The sequence below is a fragment of the Tamandua tetradactyla genome, chromosome 18 (assembly GCF_023851605.1).
Source record: "Tamandua tetradactyla isolate mTamTet1 chromosome 18, mTamTet1.pri, whole genome shotgun sequence".
Classification (NCBI taxonomy): Eukaryota; Metazoa; Chordata; class Mammalia; order Pilosa; family Myrmecophagidae; genus Tamandua; species Tamandua tetradactyla.
This window is the reverse complement of record NC_135344.1, coordinates 23,692,888-23,711,812: the sequence shown is the minus strand read 5'-3', so window position 1 is coordinate 23,711,812 and position 18,925 is coordinate 23,692,888. Positions and strand designations below refer to the sequence as shown.

The 18,925-nt window shown below is 38.2% G+C and overlaps 1 pseudogene; it reads right to left on the bottom strand.

The window, feature by feature from the left end:
- Positions 1–12,042: 12,042 nt before the first annotated feature.
- Positions 12,043–13,876, bottom strand: LOC143662020 (ubiquitin carboxyl-terminal hydrolase 14 pseudogene; annotated as a pseudogene).
- Between the last annotated feature and the right edge of the window lie 5,049 nt (positions 13,877–18,925).

The window sequence follows — 18,925 nt, the reverse complement described above, 5'->3', positions numbered from 1 at the left end:
ATGCAAAGTTCATTTAACATCCAAAAGTCAATTAATGTAATACACTACTAATAGAATAAAAAACAAAACCACAACATAAACTTAACAGATACAGAAAAACATTTGACAAACTCTAACACCCATTCATAATTTAAAAACAAAACCTCGCAGCTAATGGAATAGAAAGCAAATTTCTTCAGTTTTGATAAAGGACATCTCCAAAAGCTAGAAAGCAAACAAACAAAAACCTAACACTCTACTTAGTGATGAAAGATTGAATTACCTTCCCTTGAAGATCAGGAACAAAGTAAGGATATCTACTCTTGACATATCTATTCAACATTGTACAGAATACAATAAGGACAAAAAATTAAAGGCATTCAGATTGGCAAGGAAGAAATAAAATTGTCTTTATCCACAGATTATATAATCTTTTATGTAGAAAAATTCAGGGAATCTACAGAAAAAAACATTAGAACCAATAAAGTTAGCAAGGGCACAGGATAAGACCAATACACAAAAAACAATTATATTTTTCAACTAACAACAGCGATCTGAAAATGAAATTGTGACAGGTTCAGGTGTCAGCTTGGCCAGGTGATGATGCCCTGTTGTTCTGTTGCTGTGGACTTAAATCACCAGCATGTGAAATTGATCTGTGGCTGATTACATTTGAGGTAGGCACATTTAATTTAATTAGCTGGAGGCTTAAAAGAGAGAGGTCAGAAGGGAGCTCAACATGGCACAGCCCAAGCAGCTCAGTGTACCTCGTCTCGGCACTCGCAGCTCAGCCCAGACGTCTGAAGATGTAGAAAGCCCTGGGGAAAGCCGCTGGAACCCAGAAGCCAGGAGAAGCCAGCAGACGTCTCCATGTGCCTTTCCATGTGACAGAGAAACTCAGATGAAAGCTAGCTGCTTTTCCTCTGAAGAACTATCAATTTGTAGCTAAATAAATCCCCTTATGAAAAGCTGATCCATCTCTGGTGTGTTACATTCTGGCAGCTTTAGCAAACTGAAACAGAAATTAAGAAAACTATTCTACTCACACTAGCATCAATAAGAGTAAAATATTTAGAAATAAAGTTAATGAAAGAAAATATGTACACTGAAAATTACAAAACATTGCAAAGAAATTAGAGAAGAGCTAAATAAATGGAGAGACATTCCATGTCCATTGATTGAAAAGCTTGATATTGTCAAGATGGCAGTTCTCCCCAGATTCATCTATGAATTCAACATGATCCCTATCAAAATGTCAGCAGTTTGGGATTTTTTGTTTTGTTTTGTTGAGTTTTTTTGGTAGGAACTGTAAATTGATCCTAAAATTTACATTGAAATGCAATGGAACTAGCATAGCCAAATCAATTTTTAAAAATAATGAAGTTAGAAGACTTGTGTTACCTAATCTCAAAACTTATGTAAAACCATGTTAATCAAGACATTGTGGTTTTGGCAAACTATCATATAGGTGAATAGTCATATAGATGGATCAAAATTGAGAGTCCAGACAACCAAAGCTATAGGCTGAGCCCCCAGTCTTGGGGTTTATTCACATGAAACTTAACCCCACAAAGGATAGGTCAAGTCTACTTAAAATTTAGGCCTAAGAGTCACCCCCAAGAGAGCTTCTTTTGTTGCTCAGATGTGGCCTCTCTCTCCAGCCAATATGATGAGCAGTCTCACCACCCTCCCCCTCTCTGTGTGGGACATGATTCCCAGGGGTGTGGACCTTCCTGGCAACGTGGGACAAAGATCCTGGAATGAGCTGAGACTCAGCATCAAAGGACTGAGAAAAAACCTAGAATGAGCTGAGAATTAACATCAAGGGATTGAGAGAACCTTCTTGACCAAAAGGGCGAAGAGTAAAATGAGACAAAGTGTCAATGGCTGAGAGATTCCAAACAGAGTCGAGAGATTATCCTGGAGGTTATTCTTACGCATTAAGTAGATATCACCTTGTTGTTCAAGATGTAGTGGAGAGGCTGGAGGGAATTGCCTGAAAATGTAGTGCTGTGTTCCAGTAGCCATGTTTCTTGATGATGATTGAACAATGATATAGCTTTCACAATGAGACTCTGTGAATGTGAAAACCTTATGTCTGATGCTCCTGTTAGCTACTATATCAACAGAAGAGTAGAACATAGGGAATAAAAATAAATAATAGGGGGAACAAATGTTAAAATAAATTCAGTTTGAAATAGTGGTAAATGAAAGCAAGGGGTAAGGGATGTGGTACGTATAGTTTTTTTTTTCTCTATTATCATTTTATTTCTTTTTCTAAATCGATGCAAATATACTAAGAAATGATGAATATGCAACTATGTGATGATATTAAGAATTACTGATTGTATATGTAGAATGGAATGATATCTAATGTTTTGTTTGTTATTTTTTTTTAATTAATAAAAAAAAGTTTAAAAAAAAAGTCGATTATGGTGACAAAAAAATATTTAAGCCTTCTAGCCTCCTGTGTTCTGGAGTAGCTAGAAGGAAAAAAAATCTGAAAAGATTGAATGGTAGCCCATGACAAACTCTGGGATCTGTCCTGTAACTACTTGTTGAAGAGTGCTTTGAAACTGCTGCTTTTTAATTTCTCTGCTTTGTATATATGTTATACTATACAATAAAAAAAAGTTTTAAAAAACTAAAAAAAAATTGAGAGTCCAGAAACAAATCCTTACATTTATGTCAAATGATTTTTGTCAAAGGTGCCTGGACAATTCAATGAGGAAAAAAAATGTACTGTCTTTTCAATAATTGGCGTGGAACAACTGGATATATATATGCAAAAAAAAAGAAAAAGAAAAAGAACTTTAACTCTTACCCCATATCACACCCAAAAACTAAATTCAGAATGGATAACAGACCTAAGTAAGTGCTACAATTATAACACAGAAGAAAATCTATGAGCTTGGCTTAGACAAAGAGTTCTTATATATGACACCAAAAGCATAATCCTTATAAACAGACAATAAAAAATTGAATTTCATCAAAATTTAAAGCTTATCAAAAGACATCATTACATACCACAGACTGGGAGAAAATATTTGCAAATCATATATCTGATAAGAGACTTGTATCCAGCATATATAAGGAATGCTTAGAACTCAATAATAACAACAAAAAACTCAATTTAAAAATGGGCAAAGGATTTAAATAGACATTTCACCAGAAAACACATACAGATGGCTAAGAAGCTCACGACAACATGTTCAACATCATTAGTCATTAGGGACATGAAGATTAAAACCATGAGATATTAATACTACCCACTATAATGACTATAATAAAAGATACCAACAATACTAAATATTGATGAGGATGTGAAAAAACTGGAATCCACACATATGCTGGTGGGAAGGTAAAGTGGTATGGCTACTATGGAAAAGAGTTTGGCAATTTCTTAAAAAGTTAAAACTTACCAAATTACCCAGCAATTTTACTCCTAGACATCTACCTATGAGAACTGAAAACTTGTGTACAAACAAAAACATGTTTGCCAAAAATGGGAAACAATCCAAATGTCCATTGACCAGTGAATGGATAAACAAATTATGAACCATTCATACAATGAAATACTCTTCCGTTAATATAAAGGAAAGAACAACTGATTGGTATGTTTCACAACTTGTATAAACCTCAAAAACATCATGCTAAGTGAAAGAAGCCAAAAGAAGCAAAAGGTTCCATACTGAGTCACCTTTTTTTTGTGAGATGTCCAGAAAAGGCAAATTTATAGACAGAAAGCAGATCAGTGGTTTCCTACGCTAGGGGTAGTAGAGGGAGGTGACTGCAGCATGAGAGAACATTTGGTGATGGTTAAAATGTTCTAAAACTGGATTGTGGTGATGACTGCAGAACCCCATAAATTTACTAAAAATAATTTAATTATATATTAACAATGGGCAAATTTCATTTCATGTAAATTTACCTCAATAAAGCACTTTAAAAAAATAAAATAATCAGAAGATCCCTTGCCTATCTTGCCCGACAAGAGGATATTTTCTGACCTTTATTCTTGAGTCACTTTTAAAAGCATAGAAGCTACTTGGTAAATCCGTAACATTGAATGATTCCTTCTGATTTCAATTCCCATGAGCTTGAGAAGTAGATACCTAGTGAATAAATTCCTCCTGAATATGATATCCCTCATGACAGAACCCAGAGAGCCAAAAGTCTAAGACAAGAATTATCACCAGCCACCTCATGTAACACTTGCTTGTTTGACGGTGTTATTATGCGGCTCCCTTATATAACAAGACAGCATATGAGCCTGCCCTCCAATCAATGCAAAGGTGGCAGGGAAAACTATTTAATAAATCAGCAGTAAATGTGCAAACAAATGCCTTGCATGGAGCAAAATTTTACAATGGCGTTTTCCTCCAGTTCACAGCTTTCTGAAGTAATCTGCCCCCCCAGTTGCCCTTTCTCCCTTTCTTGAACTCCGAAGTCCTGTCCAAGCTTCATGCAGTTATGTCCCTTTCTTAGGATAAAAGATTCATGTAGCCGAGTTCCCGGATCAGTGTGGACAGCCGAGCAAACTCGTCTTTGCTGCCCTCATGAGTGGATTTGTGACTATTACCTTGTGTCTCTTAGTATTCCACAGCCCTCTCTCTCTCTCATAAGCTGTCCAAACCTTCTCCCTGAGAACACAAAAAGAACTTTATTCCCGCGTCAAAACCTATTGTTCAGACTGCAAATGTGGCTGCCTGTGATAGTAACAATATCACCAACTGTTAGCATTGGTGTGTGTTACGAAAGCACTTCTCAGTATGCATCTGATTTATGAGTATTGGTTTATGAGTCCATTTTTTCTGTCCAATACATGCCCCCACCAGTCATGTGACTACAGCAAGCGCCTACCAGCCTATTTTCAGTCATCACCCATCAGTTTCAAGCACCAAAACCACCACCAACTGAGATTGTCCAGCAGACAGGCCAATCTTCTAGAAACAGTGTTGTTCCCTTGCTTATAAATCTTCTGTGATCCTTAAAGTGCACAAACAAACGCACTAAGAGTTCAGTATAGAATAAAGCTAAAGCATCTTAGTCTGACATTCCTGAGTCCTCAGTGTGATGGGCAGAAACAGAATGGAGTTGTGAGGAATATGCAGGCCCTGTTCCTGGATTACGGTGATATTCTGTAGGTAGGCGGCAGGCCCTGTGTTCAAGCACTCATCCTGGCCCCACACTCAACTTTCCTATTGGTGTCAGCTATACCTTCACTTCAGCCAACTGATAACATGTAGGGACCAGAGCTTAATCGATGGCACAGATTGTCAGTGGCATGTGTCATTAGTGCCTCAGAGATGTCTCAAAGAGAATATATTTTTTACTGGCACTGACCTGGACTATCAAGGAGCTCATTAGCAGGACCACGTATCTTGGTCTCTGGGTAGAAGGGTTCTCACTGAACTCGGCTGCTCCCTGTAGGACACCTTAACTCCACCCAGGCCATCTCTTCTCTTTTCCTGAAGCACACTATATTAACTTCTCCCATTGTTTCTTTGCTTACACCATTCCTTGTACTGTCTTCATAGCTCAACTTAAGGGGCCCCCTCCTCCTGGCAGTCCCTATTCCAGTATTTGTGCTCTTCCCCTCTCTGAAGTCATAACTCTGAACTCATGAACTCTTAGTTCATTTGTTTGGGTACTTTGAGTTCCCTGGATTTTTTTTTTCTTTTTTTTCTTTTTTTTTGTATGCTATGCAGTGGGGGTCACATTTCCTTCTGTTCCATGTGAATGTGAATATCCCATTCTCAAAGCACCATTGGTTGATTTTTTTTTTTTGAGCGCATGAGCCAGGAATCGAAGTGTTCCCTGAATTCATAATCAGTGTTGGTGATGGTGAGAGTTTTTCAGGGAACACTAGGCTGCAAGGTGGTACAAGGCTGAACTTACACCTGCCCAGAAATTCTCACTGGTACAGTTGTCTTGGTCAACTACACTTTGGTTACTTCCTCTACTTAATGACATCACATGGATAAATAAAATTTTATCCATGTACTTGAAAAATCCTAGAGGGCTTAAAACCTGTCTTTCTATTTCTTTGTGAGTCCTGCCTGGACTAACACTACTGTACCTATTAACAGGTGCCTGTATCAATATGCCTTATCTAAATACATCTGTCTCGTTTTATCCAAGATACTTCTTGGATCTTTTTTTTATTTTTCACACTCCATTTCCATTTCCACTCAAAAGAGAATAGAGGGTCTCCTCTTTTCTAAAAGAACTAGAACAACCAGAGGGGCCTCCATGATTACCTAATCCAACTTCCTCATTTAACCCATATTACAGATTTAACACAGGCAAAGATTCAGAAATAATCAGAGACCTGGTGGGAATGGGGAATGCAGGATAATTCTGCTACATTCTGAAAACTCTGTAATTAATATAGATTAATTCCTATTAAGAATTATTTATATATATAAAAAAAAGAATGCATGATATCAACAACAACAACAAAAAAAACAAAAAAAAAGAATTATTTATATTACTGATGAAATCATTACTTGTGCCCCCATACTTTATCACTCATTGTTTGGCTAGCCTCTTTCATGCAAATGAAATATCTCCAACTCCATAGATATCCCCGTTTTTATTTTTCTCCATATAGTAAAGCTGAAATAATACAACAAAACAGCTATTTAGTTTTTATCACTAACATAGCAACCTATTACTTTGCTTCATGAAAGTTTTGAAAACAAATATCTACATCAACTTCTTAATTATCTTAAAGCTCTATAAGAAGTGTTTTGCTCACCCTCGTATCTCCAGCATTTAATGTAGTTCTTTGTCAGCCCTAGTTCAAATCATACTCCTTGAGTGAATGAATGGGCAGGATTTTAGCTATAGAGTCTCCTTAGACTATAATTCATTCACTCTCAAAAGTCCAACTAAATGGCACTGATTAAGGTGGAATGTAAAACCAGTCATAATTATTCTGAGATACTATAGCAGAAACAGCCCCGGTCCGAGGAAAGACTGAAATTGTTAAAGTGTTATCTCCTAGGCCTTGTCTTTCAATTCCATTTGCTCTCCCATTTCAGTATTCTCTCTTCCTTTACCATGCAAGGGAGTAGGAGTCATAATTTTTAAATCAGTCTGTATGTTGTGATGAAGATAAAATATGCAGTGCAGGATATTTTCATCTCACTTTATTTGAAGTTTACACTGATCTTTAATGTAATTAGTTTTGAACTTTACCATGCATCAGAATCACCTAACATCCTTGATCAAATGCAGATTCTAGGAGCTCATTCCCAAAGACTCTAATTAGATGGGTCCAAGTGCAGGGCCACAAATCTGCATTTTTTTACAAGCTCCCCGAGTGCAAGTGGCTGTGTAAACCACACAATAAGAATCACTACTTTAAGACATTTATGGACATTATTCACCTTTGCCCAGATTGTTTAATTTGTTTCAGCCTAGAATTATTCTGGTCTGATTTAGGCTGGAGGAGAACAGTCTGTAATAAATTCATGCTCTCTAAGATGTTAGAAACGTAATGCTTTAATTTTGGAGAACATTATGATTTTAAAGAGAATGCCCGAAGTGGGTAAACATTTACCTCAAAAGGAAATGAAACTCAAAGGATGGAGTTTTAGGTGTCACTATCATTGATAAAAATTGGGGCTATGAGACAAGGGACAAGTAGAAGATACCCTCCTTAATGTGCAAATGTACTCTTACACTATTTAAATACTGGAGGCAGTTAGGTACCTGGTCAGAGGAGTCTGTTTCCATAGGTTTGTTTATACGATGCAGTTCTAATTTGCTAGCTACTGGAATGCAATATACCAGAAACGGAATGGTTTTTAAAAGGGGGGATTTAATGAGTTGCTAGTTTACAGTTCTAAGGCTGAGAAAATGTCCCAATTAAAACACGTCTATAGAAATGTTCGATCTGAGGCATCCATCCAGGGAAAGATACCTTGGTTCAAGGAGGCCGATGAAGTTCAGGGTTTCTCTCTCATGTGAGAAGGCACATGGCAAATGCAGTCAGGGCCTCTCTCTCGGCTGGAAGGGCACATGGCAAACAGGGTGTCATCTGCTAGCTTTCTCTCCTGGCTTCCGGTTTCAAGAAGCTCCCCGGGAGGTGTTTTCTTTCTTCATCTCCAAAGGTTGCTGGCTGGTGGACTCTGCTTCATGTTGCTGCAGCATTCTCTATTCTCTCTGAATCTCCCATTCTCCAAAACGTTTCCTCTTTTATAGGACTCCAGTAAACCAATCAAGACCCACCCAAATGGGTGGAGACATGTCATCACCTAATCCAGTTTAACAACCACTCATGACTAAATCACATCATCCAGGGAGATGATCTGATTACAGTTTCAAACATACAGTATTGAATAGAGATTATTCTACCTTTATGAAATGGGATTTTATTAAAACATGACTTTTCTAGGGGGCATACATCCTTTCAAACCAGCACAGATGCTATTCCAAGTGTAGGCTAAATTATCTGCCATCATGTGCTTAGCCCACTGGTGTGAGTTATGTATATAATCAACTGTTAAATTCAACCCATTTTTACTGAGCACATCTGCCACTTGGTAGACGACCCGGTGCCTCCTTGGGTAATTGAGAAGAATTAGATCTCCTCCCTTGGGTTGATGTGAGGATTAAATGAATTCGTTTATATAACGCTTCTGACACAGTACTTGCTATAGGGAAAGTGCTGGTAATTGTGACTAATTGACACTGTGACAGGGACTGGGCACCAGACACACAGAAGACAGAATCCCTGCCCTCACCTCAGAGGACTGCAGAGGTGTCAGGGAGCAGAAGGAGCGAAGGGAGGGTCATGTCAGAGGGGAGGGAGGCAGGGGGATGGCAAGGGAGGCTTCACAGAAATGACCTCTGAGGGGAGTTCTGAAAGAGCTTTGGTGAGGAGGAGGTAGCTCCTGTGGAAGAACATGCTGGTAAGAAGCAACAGCACATGCAAGGTGAGGAGTCAAAGAGTGTGGCTTATTTAGGTTGGAATGGCTACAAAACCGTTAGCAGGGAACAGGTAGGGGTGGCCTCGGGGTAGACGACCTGCGCAGTCACAAAAGACCCTATGCTCAGATGGTCCCTGGCCTTGGTTTAATGTTCTGCTGTCCCTGTCCTGAAATTCTTGATAATTTTTTAACATGGGGTCTCACATTTTCATTTTGCAAGGACCCTGAGAATTATGGCGCCAGACCTGGGAGTAGGTGTGATGCATGTACGTTTCCTCAGAAAACAGATAAATATGGGATTAGGGGCAAGTCACTTACGGAGGGATAAATACACATTTTAGGAGGGGAATTCATGTAAACATTGACGTGGGTCCCAGAAATCTGTAGGCTACCTCTTTCCAACTGTAGAAGTCAGCAAGCAATAATTTTTGCCCTAGTTAGATCTTTTTAACCTTCCACACAAACATGCATGCACTATATCAAACATTGACTCATGGGGAATTTCCTTCATCTTAGCTAAGAAAGCGCCAGATTATTTTACTCTTCCAGTAATGATTTGTCTCTGAAAGTCTTTTGAAAGTCCCCTCTCCTGCTCAGATTAATAAAGTCTTCTAGAATGCTTTCATGGGATCCTTGTATATGAGTCTTTCACATTTTTTAGATAAATTCCTAGCAGTGAAATTGCTAGATCAAACAGTAAGTGTGTTTTTTATTTTGATAGTTGTTAAATTTTCCTCCAAAGACTTATGCCAATATACATTCCTTTAAACAATATGAGATCTCAGATTTGAAATACTCTTGCCAACACAATGTAGTATCAGAATTTTTTATTTACCAATTTGATAGATGGAAAATTCATTATTCATTTCTTATTTAATTGCATTCCTGTTATTTAAAAACGAGGTCAAACAACTTTCCATACATTCCAAAGTCATTTGAATTATTTTTGTCTGTGAACTGTCTGTTCATATTCTTTGCTCAACTTTCTGTTGATGGTCTTTTCTTTATTGATTTGTAAGAATATCTTATATGTTAAGGATAGTAGCCCCTTGGTTTTAACATATTTATGTTTGTCATTTGCATTTATTCGCTTATTTAAGGTGTTTTCCATGAAGAAAATCTCAATTTGTTTGTAGACAAATGTATCAATCTTTTATTTTGAGGCTTCTAAATTTTTCATTTTCAGACAGCACTTTCTACTGTGGATATCAAAACATTCTCCTGAATTCTCTTCTTGTATTTTTATCATTTTCATTTTTTTTTTATATTACATAAATCTTTGATTCATTTGGAATTTATTTTGGTGTGATGCATGAATTAAGGAAACAACTTTTTTTTCAATGGTCTTAACACCTAATTATTCAAAATCAAATTTTTCCTACTGATTCAAAATGCTGCTTTCATTATAATTTAAATTCCCATCTCTTTTGGATCTCTTTTATGGTTCTGTATTCTGTTCACTGATCTGCTATCCATGGGTTGATATGAAGCCATTTTAGTACTTGTGACTTTATAACCTACTTTAATATCTGAGAGTACAGATAACTTTTGTTTTCCATCTTGTCTGGGTCCTCCCAAAATCCTGTTGGTGATTAGATCTTAATTTCAAAAAGATCATTCTGGCTAAACTGTGAAGAACAAGAGTAGATGTGGGGAGAATAGCAAGAAATTCTATCATAGGACTACATAAGGGAGATGAGGGTGATTTGGACAAGATGACAGCAGTGGAGATGGAAAGAAAACAGGAATAAGTGATGTGGAGTAATAAATGTTGGCAGGACCTGGTGATGAACGTGACTTAAGTCAGGAAGAGGTAAGTGTTTCTCCAGTCTTGCCAGGAGCAGCCCTAAGATTTAGTCCAATTCTGTAAAGGCTCCCATCTAAATCAGTCAGTCCAAGGAGGCAGACTTAGTTCTGGAGTCACTCTGGAAATCAGGGTCCACTTGGAAAAAAAAAAACTGGAATTTTTCTCTAAAGAAATATCAGGAGTTCAGACAAAACTGAATTGCCTCCCCTGCCATACCCTGTGTCAGGAATATCAAACCAGCTTCCGGAGTTTTTGACAGGCCATGTGATGTACCCACAACCCCAAAATTTATGGTTCTAAGTGACAGTTGTGTATTCTGAGATATTCTGTCATATCACATTCTGAGCTTGGAGAGCCAGCTTGTGGCTAGTGAAGAAAAAATACAATACTTCTGAAAGTTTTCCTTTCTTATGAAAGAATGGTTCTTGACCTCCTCTCACCCCTGTGACAAGTAATGATCAAGTGATTATGTTTATAAATCATATTAGCTCTCTGAGATCTAGGTATTACAGAATAAGCAAAACATTTTCTCAGCCAAAACAAAGCAAAATATTTTGGGAAACAAGCTGTCATAGCCTGCATCTCCGGAAACCCCCTCCCATGTAGCTAACCACAAAGGGAGGTAACATAACAAGGTGAAACCAAAAGTCTGTAGTTGAAAGTTAGAGTCCATGTTATTTCATTCTGTACTAGATAATTGCAGTGATGATGTGCAATCAGGAATGAAAAGATCAGAGTGTTCAAGCTTTCTTTGTCTTAGTCTTTAATCCATTTTCTAGTGAAGTCTTGCTCACAAATGTCTTTTGAAACAAATAAGCCTGAAGCACTTGATTAAACAGAAGCTGTTTAAAACTCAATTGATGTTTAAAAATAGTTTACTTTATTATTATTATTATTATTATTTATTATTGATCACAATTTATTTTCATCATAAAAATCCAGCAACAGAACAGACTGAGTCAGCCGGTCAGGCTGGACAAATACTTGATTGTACCCATGTTTCCATGGGATGTAGAACAGCGGCACGGAGTTTACACAATGAGAGCAACACTTGTCTTTTCCACTTTCCTGGCAAAATTTTTGTTAGGTAAGGCAAAGGATGGCAGCTACGGATGGTGGTTTGAACCATGCAAGAACAAATAGTAGGGTAACAGGTGTGCATTAAACACCTGAGTGCTGAATCTTGGGCTGAGAAAAGCAGGGGAAAAAAGTCATAGAAGGTAATGGTTGAAAGGCATTTCAACCCAGAATTTTTTTTTAATATGCAAGAAATAAGCCTTTAAAAAATGTCTTCCTGACACCTGATACAGGGCAGCACAGTCCAAAGATAATTTTATCTTTTCTGTAATTTTTTAGGTTGATACACAGAGTGGCTTTCAAGTCGGCTTCTGCCCTCTTTTGTTTCACATGAGAGGAAACAAAAACCACCTAAATATCTTCTTCTAAAGCTCTGGATTATAGAAATTATCAACAAGTAACATTTATTTTCACACCTAAGCATAAATAGCTAAAATGCAGATTAATGTTCACTTTCTTCTTCCAATATTTGAACTCTGCGAGGCCCATAGAGTAGAACATAAGCTATATGCCAGTCTCCACCACCAGAAAGCCGCAAAATACCTTCTGGTACAACGATGCTGACCTTATCATCATCAGACTTGATCCATTCATCTTGTTTCCTTTTCACCCATGATACATAATGACCTGAAGAGCTAGACTTTCCTTGATGTGTTAGCAATGCTTGTAAGTCGTAGTATCCACAGTTATTGGAGCCAATATCATCAGCAAAAGAAAAGGGTTCATACTTAACTTCCTTCTGGGGACTACTATTTTTGTCACTTGTCTTTGGCTGATTCACTTTTTTATCTTCTAGATCTTTGAATTTTGATCGAAAAGAGACCATTTTCTCTTGAAGTTCTGGTGTACACAGTTCATATACATCCATAAGAGGAAATTTAACATCCTTAAGAACTTTGGCATTCACAGATTCCTTCTCTTTATAAAAAAATCGAACCATCTGAATAGTCAAGCAAGCAGGTAACCGGCTTATTTTGGACGATTTTATATACAAAGCATTTCTTTGCAATGTTGGAGACTATTTAGTGATTTCTTCCTGAAGTCACAATTTAAGCCCTGTAAAAAGATACTTGACTTCTTGATTGATAAAGCAGCTAAGCTGAAGCTGATTTTCTTTTCCTTTTGTTACTTCTTCTTCTTCTTCAGATTCTGTACATTTCATGGTGGTTTCAAACTCAAAACCAAAGAACTGATCAATTAAACTTTTCTTTTTAGAAGGTGTCACTGCTGATGCAGATGAAGAATCTGTTTCTTTAACAGAATCATCCTCTAAGGCTTCCAATTTCTGTTGTAATACTCGCATCATTTGTATCCAACATTCATGTGCATCCTGTTGAAGATATTGTCCATGTTCACCCTTCTCTGCAAACTGAGGGAAAGCCATGTGCAAAAACTGCAGTAGAATAACAGGTGGAATACTAGAAGTTTTATCCATGGAGTCAAACAAATCTCTAAGGGCTGCAGTAATATACTGTGCTGAAGCCATTTCCCCTGAAGCTCTCAAGGCACCTGCATACCTTTTAAGGGCATCTTTGAGTTCAGGCACAGATCTGATACACTGAACTGTAGCATTCATGTAGCAAGTGTTACCAAGATTTGTCAATCCACATGGTAATTCCATAGCAGATGCTAATTGTTCTTCTGTCATGTCTTCAACAAAGACAGTTTTAGCTGATGGTTCCTCAGGTAGAGCATCTGCTGATCCATCATTAACAGAGTAATTCCATTTTTTATTTTGATGTTTCCCCAATCATCATCCTTCAACATTCCTCCTTTCACCATAACTTTCTGTCTGGCTGGCCAGACTCCAGTCAGTGCAAAAAGCTGAGCCTTGAACACCATTGGCGGTTCATCAGTATTCAACTCTACACCTTCAAATTTCTCCTTTCCCCATTTTACAGTAACGGAGTAGAGCAGCATGGCGAGGTGCGAGGGGATGCGGTGGCGCAGGGAGGCTGGCCTGGCAGGGCCTGCGAAGGGAAAGAAGCGAAAGGAAGCTGTGGTGACGGTGCTTGGTGGCGGCTGCGGCTCCGCTGCGACAAGTCTCATTCAAATCAGCCACTGGCCTAAAAATAGTTTACTTAATGCGCCATATGGCTATATGGCCAATAGAGATGTGAAAGGATGCTCAACATCATAGGTCATCAGGGAAATATAAATTTAAACCACGAGACATCACTTCACTTCCACTAGGATGGCTATTATTTAAAAAACAAAAACAAAACAGAAAATAAGTGTTGGTGAGGATGCAGAGAAATAGGAACCCTTAGGTATTGTTGGTGGAAATGTAAAATGGTGTGACCATTAGCAGTTTCTGAGAAAATTAAACATTGAATTAGCATATGACCCAGCATATGCTAGATATTTATCTTCTAGATATTTATCCCCCAGAATTGAAAGCAGCGGCTTGGACAGTTATCTGTACATCAGTGCTCATTACTACATTATTCACAACAGCCAAAACTGGGAAGCCATACAAGTATTCATCAATGGATGAATAGATAAACAAAATGTGGTTTTATACACACACACAAAAACACACACTAGAATATTTTTCAGCTATAAAAAGGAATGATGTTCTTAAAAAAAAAAAAGTAATGATGTTCTGACATGACTTTGAAGACATAAGCCGGACACAAAATGACAAATATTGTGTGATGTCCCTTTTATGAAATAACCAGGAAATGCAAATTCATGGAGACAGTAGATTAGAGGGTATTAGGGGCAAGGGAAGGAGTTGATGCTCAATGGGTACAGTTTCTGTTTGGATTGATGGAAATGTTTTGGTAAAGGATGGTGGTGATGGCAGCACAACATTGTGAATGTAATTAATGCCACTGAATTGTACACATAAAAATAGTTAAAATGAAAAATGTTATGTTGAATAACTGTTCCCACAATTAAAAAAAAAAAAAACATTACGAGATGGTGCATGCAATGACTGTTATCACCCATAGGCCTGAAGAGGAAAAACTGTTACCTGAACCCAAGAGAAAGCTACCTGCTAAGAGCTGTGGCCTTCAGGACAGGAATGCAGGCAGCCCAAGGGGACCAGGCAGCGGGAGAGCCACGTGAATTTAAAACTCTCTCTCCTCTCATCTTTTTTTCGGTGCCTTCCATTGGTTAAACACAATTGAAAATTGCAGGGCAAGGAAGCCTATTTGTGCCATCCATGTGCAGCAGTTCTCAGTACACAAAGCAAGGTAGAGAAAAATGGCATACTGTATTTGGAGGAATAAATGTTAGCTATTCAGTGCAACACCTTTTGCCATACTTCTTGGTCTTTTTTAAGCGGTTCCTACACAATTTCAGTCCACCAGTCCACATGCATTACACAAATCTTAGCCATCCTTTAAGGTCAAGAATAATGTCATCTCTTCTGGGAAGTTTTCTGGGATTTCCCTCAGTCTTTGACACCACAGCTGTGGATTAGTAGAGTAACTGTTAAATCTCTAACAATGATACAGCATGTTTCTAGTTCTCTATGAAGTTCCCTGTATCTTGCAGAATTGAAGGAATATTTTGTGGCGAAGGTAGTTTCTCCAAAGTTCTTATCTTGCTCACATTCTCACAATGAATTTATATTACCTAAAATAATTTGGTGGCTTATTCCTTATAACTCAGAAGAACTCAACTGTTTTTGTGATTCAGAGGCAGGAAAAATGAATTTTACAAATGGCTAAGGCATCATGCTTTCAAAGTGGGGTCTGTATTGTATTTCACTTAATTTTGCAGAGTAGTATCACCTCCTTTCTTCATTTCTTGCTTTCAAATTGTGTCTTTTGGGCCAAACAGAAACAAGGAGTCCTAAGGCTGAGCCACATTTACTCTTTCCATCCCCCACCTCCAACTGGTCAAAGCTTAACACTTGAAAACTGGATTAAATCTTAGCTAAGGGCCCCAAATCTCCTGTTTCTTCCTGGAGTAAGAGGAAAGTTTTTTCTTTCTACTACAACTTATATTATAATATTACAGAGAGAGAGAAAGAGAGGAAGAGAGAGAGATTATGAGGGAGAGTGAAGAGAGAGGAGGAGAGAAGTAGAGTTTTTGTTGGTTTATTTTATCTAAAAAGGCAACTATAGCCCAATGGAAAGAGCCTCTGGCCAAAAGACCTCCTTTCAGACTCAAAAAGTTCCATCACTTAGTAGCTGTGTAACTTAGACAAATTGTTTAATCTGTATCCACCCCCAAGTTTTAAAACATTTATTTTTATGATAACTGATACCATTTCAGTAATCATGAAAACTTCTATAACTACCATTTAGGGACAGGACTTAATCCAAAGGTAACATGAACAGTGATGTCTGGCCAATATCACCTGCAATACAGTTGTTACCCATGTGATGAAGAATTTGGCCTTGCCCAAAGAGAAGTCTACTCTTTGTCCTTGACTTTGGGGAAGTAAGCTTTATCGTAACTGGCAGGAGTATCTTTGTTTGGGGCGGGGCTGGCAAACCAGAAAATCAAACCATGTGATTTAGGGTGGGGGCTTTGGGTCACATTATGTCAGACACTCTGGAGATTGTGATCAAACACGTGGGCACTCAATCAATCAGTCATGACTAAGTGAAGGAGCCCCAGTAAAAACTTTGAACACCAAGGCTTGGGTGAGTTTCCCTGGTTGGCAATACCCCATGCGTATTGTCACACATAAGTTCTGGGAAAGTATGGTGTTCATGACTCCATGGGGAGAGGAAAATGGAAGCTCCATATTTGGTACCTTTTCAGGACTCTGCCCTGTGCACTTTTTCCATGGGGAGAGGACAATAATGAGCTAAAGGACATAGGGTTTCTTTTGAAGTGATAAAAATAATCTAAAATTGGGCGGTGCAACAGTGGCTCTGTGGCAGAATTCTCACCTGCCATGTTGGAGACCCAGGTTCAGATTAACGGTGCCTGCCCAGGCAAAAAAATAAAAAATAATAATAAACTAAAATTGACTGTGGTGATAGTCACAAATATCTGTGAATATACTAAAAACAATGAATTGTACACTTTAAATGGGTGAATTGTATGGTATGTGAGTTATATCTCAATAAAGCTATTTTTTAAAAAATTATAATTGATAAATTATCTGAATATTAAGTCACCAGAATTAGGCAGTATCCATTGAAGAGTTCTGAAAACAGCTGTGGATGAAACTGAATTAGTTAATGTCAGTCAAACTTATGTTACAGTTGACCACTGAGCTAGAGGGCTGTCAAGCTACCAATACTAATTCTATGCAAAAAAAAAAAAAAAAAGAAATTGGTGCAGAGGACACCCTGGAACAATGTAGTAAGTGTTAGGTCCCTATTCAGTGGACTCTGTCATTAAGAATAGGAACATCCAAATGCAAGAACAAACAACCCATGGATTGACTAATAAGTAGCACAGATTCCAGAAAAAGAAAAACACAATTGAATAATATGGTGCAAATAAGTGGATGTAAACTGTTTATACTGATAAAATCCTTTCACAATGTTCCACACAAAATAAAAATTTTTTCTAAACATAGAGTCATCCCCTTATTAAAGTTGGGAAAATTTTCCTTCCTGTGGCTCATGCCTGTAGGGTTAGAAACTACACTTGTCCAGGTGTAGGAGGCAAGTGTAGAAGGACTAGGTGGGATAAAACAGAAAGATCCTCTCTGGCTGCCTCCCCACTGCAAGCTTCTCACCTAAGCTACTGGTGTAAGAATTCGAGAATTCGAGAGTTTTGCCACGCAAAGGAAGACTCCAAGAGACGTTCTCTCATGCAACACGCAAGGGGTTTATTTACCACACATGCGTGGGGCTCACTGAACACGCAGGAACAGAGAGCCCCGAACCTGGGTTTTGGGAAGCCTTTTGAGGGCCAGGATAAGGGTGTGGGGTTTGAGGGTTGAACATTAGTTACAGGTTCTGCTTTATGCAGGAAGTAGATAACGAACATTTTGCAAGAAGCAGATAACAAACATTTTTCGCGCATGAGTCATGGGAGCTGCTTCTTGCAAGAAGCAGCTGTCTCGTGCAAAACTCCCTTACTCAACCTTCTCAGTTGCATTCTTAGATAAACTTTCTCCGGCAGTTACAACCTTGCATAACCAAGGCAGCAGAAAACCTTGCATAACAAAGGCAGCAGATAACCGCCCCTGGGAAGTCCCGGGTTGTTTTAGCCTGATGGGGCCCATAACTCTTTTCTTTATAAAATCCTTCTTTACATAAGAAAAGTTAGCTACTGTTAAGTTTTATAAAATCCTTCTTTACATTCCCCACTCCTTTTTGTACATATCTCTAATCTTAGAGATTTTCTGGGTTATTTAATACTGAGTACTGTTGTCTGATGAGCATTAATTTGACATTTCCAATCTGCCTTTGTAAAAACTGTATAATTCTATTTAGAATATATGGTCCTATAGTTATTATTAAAAGTAACACAATTAAAGGCCCAGCAAGAGCAGATAATAGCGTTGTCAACCAGGGGGACTTAGTAAACCAAGATTCAAACCACCCCTGTTGCGCCTCTCGTTCTTTTTGTCTTTCATGAAGGCACTCTCTGAGTTTTGTCATGGACTCTTTAACAACACCAGAGTGATCCGCATAGAAACAGCACTGTTCTTTTAAAGCTGCACATAGTCCCCCCTCTTTAAGGAAAAGTAAGTCAAGTCCTCACCTATTTTGCAGAACTACTTCTGAAAGGGAGGTTAGAGAGTTCTGAAGGGCTGAGACAGATCTCTCTATTTCGTTTAAGTCTTGATCTATTGCGGCCTGTAATTGACTGGTTTGTTGATTGCTATGTACAATGGCAGCAGTCCCTGTGCCTATACCGGCAGCAGCGGTTACCCCCATAAGAACTGCCAGGGTTATTGAGATTGGTTCCCTTCTGTATCTGGTTTGGCTTAATAGTATAGTTTCTAATTCTGTCCCTGAATGATAGAGAATTCGGGGGTATATAGAAACCAACACACAATAGTTGACAGAGTTGTTAAAAACCTTTGTAGATACACAAGGGGTAATTCCAGTGTTACATGCCCACTTTAAACCTGGGGGAGGTTGAAGGAATTTATCATTATCTTGGGTTTGGTTAATGGTGGCACATAAGATTTTAACGTGGGGAGGAGGGTTACCTATACAAGTTCCTTGTCCTGTAACCTCAGACA